Source organism: Rhinolophus sinicus, chromosome 4, assembly GCF_057876585.1.
Source record: "Rhinolophus sinicus isolate RSI-liver-muscle chromosome 4, RSI-T2T, whole genome shotgun sequence".
NCBI classification, from domain to species: Eukaryota; Metazoa; Chordata; class Mammalia; order Chiroptera; family Rhinolophidae; genus Rhinolophus; species Rhinolophus sinicus.
In genome coordinates this window covers 55552796-55571613 of record NC_142504.1, presented here as the reverse complement: position 1 = coordinate 55571613, position 18818 = coordinate 55552796, and the positions used below count along the sequence as shown (strand labels likewise).

Here is an 18818-nt window from a genome sequence, read left to right as displayed (position 1 = left end):
TTGTTTTCTCACATGTTGGTAGGTACTATATATATTAAAGAATGGATGAATAAAAGTAAGCCAAAACAAGAATATGTCATCAAATGAAACATTCCACAATATTATTAGGGGTCTAAAATGGTGAAAATTACTGTTGCATTTTCACAAGGACACCTTAGAACCTCCTTATACTGATATAACAGTAACTTGTAACAGGGAAAAACAGCTAACGTGGCTAATGCTCACAGCATCCTTAGGTAATGTTCTAGCACTTCACCTGCATTCGGTCATATCATCCTCATAACAGCTGCATGAGGCAGGTACTCCTATCCCCGATTTACAGGTGAGAAGACTGAGGCTCAGAGAAGTAGGAGACTTGCCAATTGGTAAGGAGCAGAGCTGGGTTTTATACCCAGCTCTGTTCTCTTAACTCTGTTGTTTTAGAGAACTGAAACAATGCTAAGATAATGAAACAAAAGAAGTCTGTTCTGAGGCCTGCTCTGTCCAACGCCCTGACAGGAACCTGAAGACAATTAGATAAGAGTCCATCCCAGCCTTGAAGGAGATACCAGGAGTTAACGTCATTTAAAAAGCTAAATAAAAACACAGGCAATAAGATCTCTGGCTTGACTACCGCTACATGAATTGTACTCATTATATGCCGTGTGTCCTGCAGAGGAAGGAGGGAAGGACGCGGAGGCCTGCAGCAGCCTAGGCAGGTTCCGTGGTGGGCAGCTGGCCCTGAACCTTGTGCAGCAGGATGGACACCATGCTAATGGGTGGAAAGGATATGAGAGTCACATGGGATAATGTGAGAAAATGTGCCACATCAAAAGTTGGTTTTCTTTTTTTAATATGGATTCAAAATAATGAACAAATACTATCCCGAAGCCCAGAGTTTTCTCCACCTTGGAGAGGAACATGGGTTTTTTGTTAAGTCAGTAGTTCTTGCTCCCCACATTTGTTTCTCCAGCTATAAAATGAAAATAATACCTGCCATGTTCCTCCCCCATAGAGATGTTGACAGGGTTGAAGGATTCCACAAAGCTTTGAGGGTCTCTTTAAAGTAGTTATGCCAAACCACATCACATTCACCCTTACTGTTTTCCCTGTTGGTTTTCATATCATTATTGTCTAACTGCCCCTGGGAAAGCACAGCTCTTAGTGCAATCACAGCCTGCTTAAACAATGAACTGTCTGCATCATGACCCACCTGCCTGGAAAAGGCTGGGCAGGAGAACCTTGGCCTTGCACATCCTTCCTCCAGCAATTCCTGCTGCTCCAGAAGAGTCCCTGCAGCCAGAGCCAGTTCCCCAACTCCCTTTTACCAGGACTAGCTTTCAGATAGTATGTTTTTTCCTCCAACTCAAAAATTCTTTTGGTGTTTTGTTTGTTTGTTTTAATGAATTGATATTTAAATATCAGAAACTTTCAGCTAAGAGTCTAGAATTCTAGCTTCCTTTCCACAGAAGGACTGACAACAATGGGCCCATATTGTAGCCCCTGTCACAGCAAGAATCAAACAATCCATTGAATGTACGCTTATGTCCTGACCATGCCCCATGTGGCCTTTGTCACAATGTGCTGCGTCCAGCGCAACACGGGCAGTGACGGTGCGAGAAGGGGCGGTTTGGGTTAAGTTTTTTAGAAAGAAACAAACAGAGACTTAATGCAGTTAAATCTCTCCGAAGGCCAGGGGTCTCTCAGTCTCAGAGGACTGGAGCCCAGAATATGGCCGACTGGGGGTTTTTATTGAATAGGTATGCAAAAACAAGAGAAAGCAACATTGTTTCATACACGGTCTCTGAAACTCACACATAATAACAGAAAAATATTTATCTCAATCACCCTTTGGCAGTCAACAGCTGAAGCACAAGGTCCCACAATGTCCTAATTAAGGTATGTACCTTCTCAGGGTCAGAAGGGTCAAGTCTCTTATTTTGTAAGTTCCGTTGAGCTAAGTGGAGAGAATTGATCTTTGTTGTTTTTGTAACTTCTCTCACAAACAGGTGCCAAGGAAAAGGCAGAGCCGGCAACAGCTTTTCCCAGGCAGGGGGAAGGGGTGGCAAGGCCCCTTCCCATATCCTTCTAAGGCAGCTCATTGGGGTCCCCACTCAGTTCTGCCTGGCTTAGGTTGTATCTCCCGTGAGATATCTTACCCGTCTTTGGCTACAAACCATCTTTTGGGGACCAGACAGAGAGACATAAGGTGTAAACATAAGGATGGAACAAAGACCCAGACAGGCATAGTCTCACAGACTCTTCTTTCCTTAAGGAAAGACATGGGGGGACAGTTGGCTAGGTTGTTGTGTGACTACAACAATGGGCATCTGGGCCTTTTGGCTACAACTGTCTATGTTCCATCCAAAGCACTGTCCGGTCTGGGGGTGAGCTGCCTGTGGGGCCACACTAGGTGAGAAAGGTGCCAGGGCTGGGTCAAATTGGACATTGGTGGCATTTCTGAGTGCCAGTCCATGGGGACTGAGCCAAAGAGAGAAAGAAGGGTCTGAACTCAGAGCCTGGAGCCAAAGACAAGAGCCAGGAAGTCAGGTACTAGGCACCTCTGATTGGAGAATGAGAGCCAATAGCCACAGTTCCAGAGCAGATTCCAGGAGCCCACATGTCCCCATGCCTGCCATGGCATGCCCTTTAATGACACTCTATGTTGACCAGATAGTTCATGGTTGTCTATTATAAACATCAGGAAATTACATACCTACATGTCCTTGCACACATACGAACCTACCCCCATAGCCAGTCCCACTGCCAACGATTCTGGTTTAATAGCTGGAGCAGGCCTGTGTCCACAGCATTGTCTGACAGCTCCCTGGCACTTCCAATACGCAATGTGCAGTCAGAGTTAAAACGGCCACTCTAGGTGAGCTGATCTTCCTGGTAACTCCTCTTTTCAGTGATCTCAGTCTGACCCCATAAATTGAACATTCTCTAAATAACTCAGTTCCTTTTGCATAAAAACCCCTTCTTGTGGTTCCTCTCTTCCCCTTTCCCTGAAATGGTGTCTAGATTGATAAAGGCAGCTTACTGTGTCTCAGGCCTGTGTGGTTTCTCTTTGTCTTCCCCAGATGACATCCTTTGTCTTCCTGGTTACTTGCAGCTCAAGCTGACCCTGGTGGAACATGATTTGGCCACCCTCGATGTGGTCAGGGTCTGACAGCCTTCCTGCTGACCTAGCCTCAGCCTGCCTCATGTGAGTGCCATGAACCCCTCAGGGCCAATTCCATGTCCTCCAGTTGTCCTCCTCCCCTTGCCCAGGCAATCATCCCAGAGGATTGCAGTGCTCGCCACTGCCCCATTGCAGGGGACCCACAGCAGTCCTACTGGCCTTGGAGTGCCCCTTAGGGCCAGTGCCAACCTGGGCTCTGTCTGTACCACGAGAATGAGTGTACCTCCCCAAAGTGTACTGGAGCACGTCATGTTGAGTTGTCACTTTTACTTCAATGGGGTCTCACTTGGGTGGGTGTGGAGGCAGCTGTCAAGAGGACATCCTCCCAGAGTTCTAATAAAACTGAAACAAATGAACCTAGCCCTCAGTTTTTTCCCATGATCTGCACTGCTCCTCTGGTTTCCGAACCCCTGCCTCACCTGCCTTTTTCTGCATTTCTCTTCCCAGAATCTCTTTGGCTGTCAGCAGCAAATTTTCCTATATTTGCCCTCCAAGTCTGTCTGGGATTCCCACATCACAGCTTCTTTCCTAACTTCAGCTTCCCTAAGTCTTCGCCAATGAGAATCTCACTGATAAGGAGACCTAACTCAGGAAGACTTCACATGACTCTCCTCATTACAAATTAATTTTGCTAATTCTTTTTTCAAATGTTCTTGGCTATTCTTACCCACTTACTTTCTCAGGTGAAGGCTCTAAAAGATTTACAATCATGGGAAACAGTTTCTTAAATTACATCTGCTACCCTCTGTGGGCAAGAGGTCTTTTAGTGTGACCCAACTCTCTGAGACAAACTCCCCTCTAGCAGTTTTGGGGGCACCTATAAGAGTTCCTTGAAGGTCATAGCAGCTATACCAAAACTTCACATTTTGGTTAAAAGAAATTGATACAGTATTCATTGGAGATGTTCACAGAAATTTTGATTGTCCTTCCCGATGGAAAGAGTCTCCTTCATCTGCTGGAAATTAGTTGTGGCCATGAGATTTGCTCTGGCTGATGAGATGTGAGGGTCCGTTCAGAGTGAGCTTCACCATGGCCTTGGTGTCCCCTGCCATATGTTAAACACTGTCCTAGGTGGTGGCTGTCCCATCAACTGAGGTCCTAGATTGAGAACATCATGCAGCAGAACCTTACACAAACCTTAGTGTACATGTGGTATGAGTGACAAACAAACCTTTGTTGTTTTAAGGCTCTGAGATTTGAGAGAGTTTGTTACCACATCATAACTGAGCCCATCCCTAGTAGAGTGAAGGAGAAACAGCAAGCGTTTGTGTATATGCAACCAGAAACACAGACCATACCTCCACCCAACCCAAACACTGTTTTTCTTTGCTCTCTCTCCACTGAATAATAAATTTATCCTTTTAGAAAACAGATTGTTAAGTCCAGATTCACTCTATCTATTGACGGGATTGTTTAAAACAAGAGTTGAAGGATTGGGGCCGGGGAAGAACTACAAAACAAAAGGACACAGATTGGTCGTCTGTGCTGATAGGTGGGGACAGACTCCTGACCCCATGTTACCTACGAAACATGGGGCCAGGGCTGCTCTGAGCACAAACACACAAGAGCAGTGCCTCTTGACTCAGTGCCTTGCCTCCGTGCTTCTTATGCTGCCTTCCTTTTCGCATCCTTACTGAGTGATGTAGTCGAAAACCCGAGGGGCCCTAATGGCTCTGTCTTTGGGAATATGGACTTTAGAGCAACCAGCTCTCTGTTACTTCGCATTTGGACTCCACATGGTTTTTTTAATGAAGAGACTCAGGCATTTTTAAGGTGCTGCTCTCTCATCACGAACCTGTGATTTCTTTAACCAATGTATCAAAGTAAAGCTACTCATCTTTCTAGTTAAAAAGTCCCGAAATGAAGTGTTACAACATCTGCCTTTTGAAAATCACTTTTTATTTTTCAATTAGTTGACATACAATATTATTTTAGCTTCAGGCGTACAACATAGTTTAGACATTTATATCACTTACAAAGTGTTCACCCTGATAAATCTAGTACCCATCTGACACCATGAACAGTTATTAAAATATTATTGACTATATTCCCTATGTTTTACTTTACATCCCCAGGACTATTTTGTAACTATCAATTTGTACTTAATCCCTTCCCTCTTTTTACCCATTCCTCCTAATGCCTTAACGATCTGGCGAATATCAAAATGTTCCCCGTATCTATAAGTTTGTTCATTTATTTTGATTTATAGATTCAACATATAACTGAAATCATATGGTGTTTGCCTGTCTCTGATTTACTTCACTCAGCATAATACCCTCTAGGTCCATCCAGACTGTTGCAGATGGCAAGATTTCATTCTTTTTCATGTCTGAGTAATGTTCCATTGTATATATGTGCCACTTCTTTATCCATTCATTTACTGATGGACACTTAGATTGTTTCCATATCTTGGCTATTGTAAACAATGCTACAATGAACATAAGGATGCATATGTCTTTTTGAATTAGTGTTTTGGATTTTTCTGGATAAGTTCCAGAAGTGGTATTACTGGGTCCTTCTTTGTCTCTTGCTATAGCCTTTGTTTTAAAGTCTATTTTGTCTGGTATAAGTATTGATACCTCAGCTTTTATTTTTCATTTCCATTTTATGAAATATATTTTTCCATCCCTTTACTTTTAGTCTGTTTGTGTCTTTCGATCTGAAGTGAGTCTCTTGTAGGCAGCATACGTAAGGGTCTTGTTTTCTTATCCATTCAGCTACCCAACCTTTTGATTAGAACATTGAATCTGTTTCCATTGAAAGTAGTTGTTGACAGATATGTAGTTAATTGCCATTTTATTATTCATAATTTAGATCTTTTTTTGTTCTTCTTCTTAAATAAGTCCCTTTAATATTTCCTATAATTCTCATTTGGTGATGGTGAATTCCTTTAGATTTTTCTTGTCTGGGAAGCTCTTTGTCTGTCCTTTGATTCTAAACGATAGTTTTGCTGTGTAGAATAATCTTGGTTGTGGGTCCTTGCTTTCCATCACTTTGAATATTTTGTGACAATACTGTCTGGCCTGCAAAGGATCTGTAGAGAAATCAGCTGGCACTCTTATGGAAACTCCCTTGTAGGTAACTAACTGTTTTTCCCTTGTTACTTAAGATTCTTTCTTTGTCTTTAACCTTTGGCATTTTAATTGTGATGTCTTTGGCTTCATCTTGTTTGGAACTCTCTGCACTTTCTGGGCATATACGTCTATTTCCTTCTCTAAGTTAGGGAAGTTTTCCATCATTACTTCTTCAGATAAATTTTCAATTCCTTGCTATCTCCTTTCTTCTGGTACTCCTATGATGCTAATATTGGTATGCTTGATGTTGTACCAGAGGCCTCTTAAACTCTCCTCAGTTATTTTTTATTATTATTCTTTTTTCTTTTTGCTGTTTTGATTGGGTATTTTCTGCTCTTTTATCTTCTAAATGACTGATTCAGTTCTCTTCCCTTTAATGTATTCTTCATTTCAGTTATTGTATTCTTCATTTCTGACTAGTTCTTTTATATTAACTCTCCCCACTTTTATGTTTCCTGTCTCTTTGTTGAAGTTCTCATTGAGATCACTGAGCATCCTTATAACCAGTGTTTTGAATTCTGCATCTGGTGGATTGCTTGTCTCCATTTTGTTTAGTTCTTTTTCTTGAACTTTGTTTTCATCTTTCATTTGGGGCATGCTTCTATTTTTCTCTTCATTTTGACTACCTCCCTGTGGTTTAGCTATTATGTCTCCCAGCTTGATAGAGTATCCATACATAGTATATGTCCTGTGGGGCCCAGTGGTACAGCCTCCCTAGTCATCTGAACCAGGTGCTCCAGATATGTCTCTTGTGTGGGTTTTGTGTGCCCTTCTGTTATAGTTGAGCCTTGCAATGTCATTGTGATGGATTGAACATCACATGATGGTTGCTGTTTGCAATGTCATTGTGATGGATTGAACATCAGGCTCATTGGTTAAAAGTACTGGCCATGACTACAGTGGAGGAGCTGTTTTGCACAGGCTGACCCTATGGAGCAGGATTCGCTTTAGTGGGACTCTCGTGCCTGCTCAGTCTGCCATTTGAGTATGTCATTTGTAGAGCTTGTTGGGTGGTGCTCTGAAGCTGGCCACTGGGTATGTTTTTCCTGAGGCCTCTTAAGAGAGGTTCTGGTGCAGTCCAAGGTTAGCCACTGTCAGTGACCTCCCCATGGACCCTAGGTATGAACTACAAAGTGATCTACAGATGGTTGCCACTTGTGCTGGGCTTGAAGGTGCCTGGGAGAGACTGAGGTATGAACTGAGGCCAGCTGTCACTAGTGCCAGGCTTGGGGCTGCTTAGCAAGAGGTACGGGTCATGCCAAGGCCAGATGCTGCTTGTATGAGGTTTGTGAACCTTTGAGAGATTTTAGGAAAGTCTTCAGCATGAACCAAGACAGGCTGTTCACATGGAAAAGCCACTGGGAGCAACTTGGGTCAGCCCAAAAGTTAGGTGGAGTGGGGTCTCAGGCAATCACTATGGTGGGATGAATGGTGTTAGCCAGGTTGATGGAGACTTAGATATGGCACCTGCCTGTGCATGCAGCCTAGGTAGTGGGAGGGCTCAACAAAGGAACAATGCCTTATGCTAGCAATTCTGTTTGGGAGAAAGCTGCCCCTCCAGCGCTCACCCTGAAGCTAGACAATACAAGTCCTTCCCTTATGTCCCTGGCAACTTTTGAGCTGCTGCTCCAGCCTTGAAGCTCAGAGTGAGTGAGTCTTTCAGTGAGTAAGTTCATGCATGGGCCCTTTAAGAGGAATGCCTGGGATCCTGAAGCTCTGTTTCACTCAGCCACAATCTCCACTGGTTTTCATAGCTAGAAGTTGGGGGACTTCTCTTCCCAGCACTGGAACTCTGGTCTGTAGAGCCTCGTGTGGGGCTTGGAACCCTCCCTCCTCAGCGGAGACGTCCATAGCCAAGATATCCCTCCCGATTTTTAACCACTACACATGGTTGTGGGACTGGTGTGTTCTGCATCTCTGCTTCTCCTACCAGTCGAGATGTGGCCTCTTGTATAAATCCTTAGTTATAAGACTTCTGTTCAGCTAGACTTCAGTTGATTCTCAGTGATGCTTTTCTGTAGTGTAGTTGTAATTTTGAGGTGGTCATGGGAGGAGGCGAGCATAACATTTACCTACTCTATCATCTTGACCATGTGGTTGTGTTCTAAATGCCTTTAATTATCTCAGATTACTATCACTCTTACTTCCATGTCCCACCCATCTGCCCCTATACCGGGACAGAAGATGCTTGCCACCATGACTCCACTTTTCTTATTTTTAGTAGATTTGCCTTTTTGCCACTTTATATTATTATTTACTTAATAATATTATTTACTAAATAATTATTTAGTAAATAATGTTATTACTTACAAATTTAAAAGAGGACTCAAGGAAGAAAAGATGTGTTTATATTTCGAGATAAGAAATAGAATACATAAGAGGCTGAACAAAGTAACCCAGTGTCAGAATGAAATAGTTGTACCTTATAATCTTTTTCTCTTGCTAAATGTAGATTAAAATATAATTTTTCTAAAACAGTCTTTTAAAGTTTTATAGTGTCCATAAGGCTAAACCAAATTAGTTCAGAAAAAGAATGATTTCCTATAGTGAAACTAAACAACTTTCCTCCAGGACTCCTCATAGAAAGGAGACTATTTGAAGCAATGACATCTTCTCTGTAAACATGTGACAGACTTCAAGAATTGTCACTTCTAATTTCCCTTAGTATAGGATGATGACATCATATGGGATTTCACTTGGTAAAACAATCCATGGGTGGTAGGATGGAATTGAGTGGTGGAAGTATGCTATCCAGGAACTCAGCTCTCCAATTAGCTGGATGATCCAAGGATCAGTTTCAAACTATAAGAAAAAGGTCAAACCTCTGTGAATTGCTGTTTAACTGGTTCAGCTTTTGAAAGGTGTAGGACAGCAGTGAATTTGAGAGTATCTCCTTAACCAAATACAGAGTATTGATATTCTGTGTGGCTAGTTAAGTGCAGAGCCAGTCTACTTAATGCAAACAATACAATGGAATAGGGTCAAAGGACAATTTAAAAAGATGTCTAAATGGTCAAAGATAAATAAAGTCACGATAGACAGTGATGATGGGGCTACATAAATTAGTATAATGTTGGTAGGCATATATATATGTGTGTGTGTGTGTGTGTGTGTGTGTGTGTGTATGGCATATATATATGCCATACACACACACACACACACACATATGTATATGTAAAATAGGGTGCCAAAAAACTATACACATTTTAAAAAAGGAAAAAAACTGTATTAAAATTGTAATACTCAATATATACTGATAATAAAAGATGAATATAAGTCATGTGTATACTTTTTTTGGCATGCTTGATATATATATATATATGGCTAGCATTGGTTCCAAACCTACAAATCTTGTTAATGAAATAATTCTCTCTGCCACCAGTGTTGACGTTATAAATATGTTTGGTGTGTGCATACAGGCTCTTCAAAGGGAATTGTAGCCATTTCTATTATAATAGCCCTACTCTGGAACATATTGTGTGAAATTCTCTCCAGGATAGTCAGAGGACATTTTAGTGAAACTAACTCAAGTTCTTCCTTTATGTTCATCTCTAATGGATCCAAAGACATTGTCCAGGAACACTGGGGTTCTCCCACCTTGAGGTGTTTTCTCTTTCTACTTGGACGCTACACTCCAAAATGAGGGAAAGACTTGGTCTACTCTTTTGATTCAGGAATATACATTTTAGTATCCAAGAACCTGACCTTAATTTCTTTTCATTAATTCTCCAAGAAGTCCTATCAGGGCCATGTACAGATATTATTCTGGTGTACTTTGAATCCCATGTTTCCTGAGTTGGAAATGTAGATTAGGATTCTTGCTCTTCTTTGTCTCCCAGCACTTATAAAACTTTCCTAATGATAAAGTTGGGGAAACAGGAAAGTATCTGGAATACGTGTGCTTCTCGAGCTCTTGAAGATTTTAATAATTTGGGATGCATTTGTTTATTATATATTTAGTCTTGACTGATATAAAATAATGGAAACACATATTTATGTAAGTATTCTATTAAGACAAAAAACACAATATTTTGACCTTACCTTTATTATACACTCCCACCATGATTATTTTTTGATGTGAACATGTGTGCATATATTCCGCTCCAGAATTAAAGTTCTGGTTGGAGCTTTTCCCTCTAACTCTAAGTGCTGGAGGGGTGATGGGGTAGACTGTGGAAGGTATTTCCTGGCTGTAACAGAGACATACACATTTATTATGCTTTTTTATTCTTTCCTAGGGTAAATAAATCTAAAAGAAGATAAAAATTGCCTTTTTAAAAGCTCTACATATACATACCTACCAGGTTGGCAATAATCAAAAAATGGAAAAGTGTTGGTGAGGATGTAGAGAAATTCTCATATGCAGATGATGTCTTTAATTTTCCCTCAATCTTTCTTGAAAAATAGACATTCTGGATGCATAGTTATAGTTGGACCTCCCCTCTCCACCCACCAACACTTTGAAGATATTATTCCACTGGCTTCTGGCTTCCATTGTTACCAATGAGAAGCCAATAATTAAACCAAAATTTAATTGTTGTTCCTCAGTAGAACTACCTTTATTCTCTGGATGCTGCTGCTGTTTATTACTATTATTATTACTACTACTAGTAGTATAGTAGTAATCAATCTTTGATGTTTAGCAGTTTCACTGTAAAGTATCTAGATATTTACTATTTTTATTTTTACTGCTTGGGATTCCTTGTGCTTTTTCTCAGTGTAAATTATTTTTTATCCTCTCTGGAACATTTCTCACTCAGTATCTTCTCCATATAACCTTTCTTCCATTCTCTCTATTTTTGGCTTCTGGTCTGTAATATAATATTTGTTTGACTTTCTCATTTTGTCCTCCATACCTCTTAATGTTTCCCATCTTTTTGTGTGCTGTAGTTTGAATGGTTTCTTCACATCTATTTTCCAGTTCAACAATTTTCCTTAATTTTTAAAACATTTTGTATAATTAGTTTATTGAGTCTGTCTTATAATTCTAATATTTAAATTTCATAAGCATTTAAATATCTTGATGTTTTCTACAATTTCTGTCAATTTTAACACCTGAAGTTTTCTTTCCATTTGTGTGTTCGGTTGATCTTAATTTGTGGAAAACTTGGAGGCCTAAATTAGGCATTCTTACTTCCAGAGAAGATTTGTGCTTAATTCAGCTGGGGCACTATTACTCTGGAACAATTCTCACCTCCTTGTGAGTTCTAGGCTTCATCAGAGTGCTTCACAGTCAAAGGCCAATTTCCATCTCAGGGTGTTTGTTTTGTTTTCCTTGTAGTTAGAGGTATCTTTCTAATTTGTCAGCCCCACAATACCATTTTTAAAAATTTATAACAGGAGAGTCACTTATAGTTCCTGTCCTCTGTATTGTTGGTGATGGAAACCTCGGCTTTATTTCAGTTCACTTTGCATTATGCCAAATTTATTTAGAAAATTAAAGGGCCAGTCACTAAATCATAGGAAAGATTATATCCTTTAACTCACCTCCATAAACCAAAATCATTTTAATCACATGAAGAAAAAAATGTTTATATCCAGAGACTGACATTCAACTTTCTCTATGAACATTCCTTTTATATAGTCACAGAACCGAGGCTGGAATCATTTCTTAAAGCAGGAGCTACAGTGTGTGCTTTGAGATATATCTCCACTGGGTAAATAATACTCCATCCTATTTATTTGTGTTAAAAGATACATTTTTAAAGGGGGTAAAATCTTCACTCTAAATAAGATATAAAATAAACCCCACCAATGACTTTATTTAATTCATTGATTAATGAGGGAACCGATAGGATGTTGCAATCTCTCTGAGAAATAACTGGAGAATCTGAAAAATCTACTAGCCTAGTTTCTTCTGTTACTGTGACTCAGTATCATTGTTGAGCACAAATGGTCCTGTCCAGTCTGATGTAATTTCTTGTTACTATTAATATGCCAATGTTGCTTTTGTAGTACTTGCTCAGTGAATAGTGAGAGTAAGGAAGGGCGAAGAGGTCCTGGATCTTAGTAGTACAGTTCCTCAAACATGGTGTTACTGCAGACCAGTGTCTACATGGGGTACAATGGTTGTTGAAGAGACAACCACTCCCTACAAATTGGACTTCAAAAGAAAACATTAAACAAAGGAGAATGGGGGTTCTAGCTCCCTAATAGAGAGGGGTGTGGAGCCTGTTGCTAACCAGATCTTCTGGAAGGTAGGTCAGTGTTCTGGGGAAGTGGCTGTGTGAATCTAAGATCCAGTTGGATGCCCAACACAGTTCTTTTTAATAACACCTTTAATAATTAGGAGGTCTATTGGCTGCATCATTTTATTCATAATTCTATCTGGAGGTTTATGACTTGTCAACATCACACTTCATTGCCCATCCTTCTCAATTCAAGTTGACTTTCCCTATGAGAATAACGTACTTGGATAAATTTGATGTTCACATCTGAATTAAGTACTTGCATCCTAATACAAATTTTAATATGTGCTCTTCAAAGATGACAGTCAATGGCAGGGAATTCCTGATTTCCTTTAATAAAATTGTTAATGTTTTTCTCATTGTTTTAAAAAAGTATTTTTAAGGAAACAAATCTTAGAATGATAATGGCTTATTCACATGACTATTTATATTTCCTTTATTTGTATCTCTTCTAACATCATGCCTGAACTTATTTTCCTGTTCTGGTGCCTTTCCCCACCTTCTACTTCTTTATTGCCCTCATTCGCGTTGTTAGTGTTTCATTTTCTCACCAACACCCTCTAATGAAAAGAGACCTTTATAATTTTCTCCAAATAAATGTTCTGTCAATAGCCTCCTTTACAGTTGACTTTTACTTCACTTCAGCAGTTCTTTAAACCCTCAAAAGAACTTTTGGGAGTATCTCTTTTTTAACGCCATTATCTGTTAATTGCTGTCCATCTTCTCCACTATGTAAGGAGTAAATTTTATGGTCATATTTAAAAGTGCCTGATTATCTTGGCAATAAAAACTACAGCTTCTCATTCTCCTATAAGCTGCACATTTCCTCTTACAAAAGATGAAATGTTAGATGGATGAATATTCTGCTTTTCTGACTTTGCTATATTTATTTGTCATTTGACTATTTATTGAAAAACATTTATTGAATGATGGCTGTGTGTCAAGCATTACTGTAGATACTTGAAAAATGGAGATGATAAAAAATGGAGACGATACCACCCCTGGCTTCCAGGAGCTCCTGGTCCAGTGGGTGCTATAAATACACAAACAAATGTAATATGGTGAGAATTACTAATAGAATTAAAAGAACATTCTCTGACACCAAATTGCCTTCTCTTGGGAGACTGGAGATGAGGGAGGAACACAGAAGAGAGGAGTGAGTCATATATTTATCCCATAAGGTGTTTGAGCAGGGTTTTGACAGAAGAATAGAGGTTCTCTAGGTAGGGAACACAGGTAGGGGGACAATACAAGGAAAAAAAAAGCAGCAAGAGGGAAGGTAAGGAGACATGGAGAACCATAGCATTTTGAGAGAAAGCCACAGTTGGCTGTAGTAGGGACTGTAACTTGGGATATAAGGTGGCTGGGTATGAGGGTGAAAATGTATATAGGGCCCAGAGAGCAAAAATCCTTATATGTGATGCTACTGTATTTCCATTTTTTTTGCAGGTGATGAGAGATATTGAAGACTTTAAAATCTCAGTTGGCTTGACATATGAACGCAGTTTGAAGGTCTAGTGGAGGAAAGATATTCCTAGCACAGGGAAACCATTTAAGTAGTTTAGGCAAGAGATTGGAGGTCAGTGGGAGTGGAGATGAGAATGCAAATTCATAAGAATAGGTATTTCATAAAGCTTTGCTGAGCCCAATCAGTCAGATTGTACAATTGAAGAAGGCAAAATGGAGTCTGGAGACTGATTAGGTGTGTTGAGGGAGAGGCAGAGAATAGTTAAGGGTCATTGAGAAAGTTTTGAGTTGGGGCAATTGTCTAAATTTCAGTGCTGTTAACCAAGATGTGAATTCAGGAGAAGGAAAAAAGATGGGTTATGGCAAGGTAGTTCAGTTTTGAACATAATAGAATATGAGTTTCTGGCTGGTTATCAGAGTACACTGGGACTCAAGAGAGAAGGCAATGTAGGAAAGGAAAAGGGGAGAGAGAATTAGTTTTATTCTAGATGCTAAGATCTGTGCTAGGTGCTTCAGGCTAGTAGAGGGGAAAGAAATTCCAACAATTTAGTAAAAGTATCGCCATTCAGTGTTCTGGTGGTTTCCTTTGCTGGAGATTCTTGATTTACAAAATTCACACAGGGCTCTCTGATTACATAGAAGTAATGCAAAAATTATTCTATAATTCTTGGCAAAAAAAATTAGTCATTATAAATACGAATATAGAGGCTACAACCTGTGTTAAGTGGTCTGTTTAATCATATAAATTGGGTATCTCCAGTGCTGAAATGGCGTTGGAAGTTTAGAGGTAAATTTTCTATAAATACCAGTTTAGACTGAACCATTAATATTTCCCACATGATGGTTTTTTGTTGTTGTTGTTGTTGTTTTTTAACTGACAAATCCAGACTTTGGCAAATTCATCATGGCTGACAAATTATGAGCTGTGGAGGACGAGTGAGCACACAACCTGTGGGTGGAATAGGGGTGGAGTTGCTCCTGAACGAAACTAGGAAATCAAGTGAGACTCAACCCTGTTTTTTAATGGCATCTGGTAGAAGCAGACACAAAAATAAAATCCAAAGGAACCTGGTGATTTCAGTGAAAGAGACAGAGATTTGAGCAGGGTACATGGGAGTCGTACAGGGAATCCCCAACCCAGTAACAGTTGGAGGAAGTCAGGGGTAGGGTGGAGACTGGGGCAATGCATAAAGGAGTGATGTCTTCCCTGAGTCTCTGATGGTAAGTAGAATTAGCCAGATGAAAGGGTGTGTAAAAGGCATAGCGGGGAGAGAAAATGGCAGGAGTGGGCTGTACAGGGGCAAGACAGTCTAGTGAGTGTCAAGGGCTTCATACTTCAGTGTCTTGGAGTCTAAAGTGTTAAAGGGAGATGGGTGAGAAACAAGCTGGAGCAGGAGCAGTAGGGAGTCTGGAATGGTGGGTGGGTTAAGGAACTTGGGCTATACCCACAGAAGGTGGTATGAATTGAATCAGGGGACCAACATGCCATTGCAGCAGTTGTGTGGAGGACAGATTGGAGAATAGCCTAGAGAAGGCAAACTTAGTTCTCATAGTAGGTCAGGTGAGAAACGTTAAAGGTCTAACCCAAGTCAAGGGTGAGAGGGCTGGAGAAGAGGGCAAAGCCAAAATATATATCAAAGCAGAAGAACTGATGATCAGCTGAGATTTTGGTGCTTTTGACCAAGGTGGAGAATAAAAAATAAGGTATATGAGAGGTAGGGAAATACGATGAATATAGGTTCAGACCTACTACATTGGAAGTCTCTGTGGATATCAAGAGAGATGTCTAGTCTGGAAAGAGAGATCTACGAGATGGTGATGATAATGGAGAAGATGGTGGTAAACCTTTTCTGAGCACCTCCTCTGTGCCAAACACTGTACTCTTTCATGTTCATTAGGTCATTAATTCTTGTTCTGCTTTCTTCTTCAGAACCCCTATCACTGTAGCATACCAAGTCATCCATTTGTTCAGTGGCTGTCTCACATTATAGTAGAAGTGCCATGAGGAGGAAGGATTTTGTTTATATGCTTAATCACTGTATATCCAGTACATATCACATAGCTACTCAAAAAGTCTTGGTGAATGAATGATAGAATCTTTACAATAACTGTAACAGATAGGGATAAAATTTTCCCCATTTTATAAGTGTGAAAACATGCTTGAGGGACAAAACAGACCTGGGACAGTATATGATTATACATATTGTCCCAGGCCACATGTCTAATCGGTAGAAGTCCCAGGATTCTAATCTGAGTCTCCATGATTGCAGAGCTAGGTAGTCTCTTTGCCATTCTCCATACCACTATTAGCATAAATGACTATTGAAACTACAGGAAGATATCGATTCCACTTTCCAGGAAGAATGTCTAGGGTAAAAAAACGAAGAGGAAATCTCTGGTAACCCCAACAATTGTGGAAAGAAGAATCTCCAAAGAAGACTGAGAATAATACCAGAGAAGAAAGAGAAAACCCTGAAAGGAACTGTGTTCTAGAAAACAAAAGAGAGCCTGCCCGATTAAGGCCGTGGTCAGCAGTGTCAAACTCAACTACAGGTCAGGTAGGCAGTGCTTCAGAAATTGTCTGTAAATTGGATATCTCCACAGCTGCATTCTGGCCTTGAGGAGTGAGAGTCAAGCTTTCTTTGTAGCAGTAGAGACCAGGATGAGTACCTTCAGTGGGATGAGGGCGACAGAAGGAAGTACGTGGATCAGGACTAAAGGGAAGGTAGTGGAGGCCGGGGGTAGACCAGCTGTCATCAGTTGTCTGTAAGAGGAAAGAGGAAAACAAGACAGTTTCTAGTAAGAAAGTGGTGAGGCGAGACTTCTGCATTAAGGTGGGAGAAACTTCAGCTCTTTGGCTTGTACTTGATGCAAAATAAAAATGGGTGTGAGTGTACACACTCATATGTGTGTACATGGTACATATATGTAGGGGTGTGTGTGTATAAGGAGATGTGTATATGGAGGAGTGTAAGGGTGTGTGTGTGTGTGTGTGTGTGTGTGTGTGTGTGGTATATGTGTGTCTGTGTGTGGGTGCGTATGTGGGGCATATGTGGGGTGTCTGTATATGTGAGGGTAGAGAGGATATGTGGCGGAATGTGTACATGGAAGGGTATATGGGTCTATAGGGGGTATGTGTGTATATATGGGGGTGTGTTTATGGGGAGGTGTTTGGGTGTGTGAGGTATATATGTGTGTATGCAAGGGTGTGTGTATTTAATAAGTCTATTAATCAGTTAAATCTAATAATGTCCATAAACCTTGCTTTGTAAACTGTAGAATGTAAAACAAATGTAAAATGTTATTACTTTCGGCTTAGTTTAATCTTGGGAAGGTTGTGCCTTCAAAATCGCCACCTGATGCTGTATTACCAAAGGTACCTGCCATGACTGTGACCCTGTCACTCCTCCTTTCTCAGGGAACTGTGCATCCTGCCCCACGCCATCACTTAGAGGGACTTTATAGGGAAAAAATTGCCTCCTCCTCTTATGGAGAAGGAGGACATTGTGCATCATTTATCTGTATTTTTGTCAAGTTGCATGCACCAGGAGGAGACCTGACAGGAGGCCCTTTTCCTGTCCATGGGCCTGACATGTCATAGAGCACTGGCCAGTTCTCCCACTCAGGCAAAAAGAGAAAGTAGAGCTTGTCCTCCACTCCATTCCAAGACTGGCTGGCCTGTGGCTAGCACTGGCCACAGAATTTGTGGGACGCAGTGCAAAGTGAAAATGATGGGTCCCTATTCAACCATGATTAGGAAGCCAAGATGGTGACAAAGCATTCAGCAAGGGCAGGTCCTTCCAAGTTCATGACCTTGTATGAGAGCTAGTGAAATGCCCTGTTGCTGGCCAGGCTCCCCAAGTTCTGAATGGAAGGAAGCTTCAGTTCTCATTCTTTGTGATATCTTTGCCAACCTGGCCATGGTTGATTTTCTTCTTTTAAAAACAAGATGATTTCCTGAGATCAGCACATACTCACATGGTTCTCCCTCTCTGGCAGTTCCTCCTCTGTCCCGCATGGGCTCCTCTTCTTGCTCTCAATTGGCTTTGCTCTTTTCTTGCAACACCAAGGACAGGCTGGCCTGTGGATAGCACTGGCCACAAAATTTGTATCATGAATTCATAAACTTTCAATCCTGGGACTCCAGGCAGGAAACTTCCCTGGCTGACATATTTGGTGAGTTCCTGAAAATGTGAGTCTACAGCTATTATTTATATGTGATATTGTATGCTTCCACAGGTGTTCATTCAATTTACCAAGACTTTCCCACAGATGGCTGCAGAGCAACCCAAACACTTTTACAAATACAGGTCTACAATCACTTATTCACTATTCTAGAATTTTTTTTTTTTTTTTTTTTTTTTTTTGGTGTGGGGGGAGTACTCTGAAAACTTGTCATTTTTGGTAAATTATTTGAACTGATATGAAACTATTTAATAGTGTTAATCCCACTTAGTGTGAATATTTACATGTTTCACTGTAGAAAACTTAATGGGTTTGAGTGCTTCCCCCATTCCCCAGTGGAGGTGCTACCCAACATACAGGATGTGCTCACATTACCTTTCTGAAAATACAAGACATTCTGAGGTCTGACCTGCATGGGTTGTAGTTCAAGGATTGTGATCTAATATCAATATTCACTTTGGAAACCAATTTATAATCTATTATCATTTGATCCATACACAAGCTCTCTGGGAATGTAATTAAATGGACATATAAGCCATCCCTTTCTTTAATATTCAAATAAAGGCCAAAAAACATGGCTATATACTTCCCAGGTATTTTAATTTCTTTGGTGACTGCATGGAACATTAATATTTGTCTTATATTTTTAGTAATCAATATCTCATGAATTTATTAGTGTTTTATGGAGTTAGTAATCCTGTATTTAAATACCATAATAAAGAGGTTACTGTTTTATGACAT

General features: G+C 40.4%; 1 long non-coding RNA gene across 1 annotated transcript in view; it reads right to left on the bottom strand.

The window, feature by feature from the left end:
• LOC141573181 (uncharacterized) overlaps positions 1-18818 on the bottom strand; it is a 197527-nt gene that overhangs the window by 130257 nt on the left and 48452 nt on the right. The window lies entirely within an intron of this gene.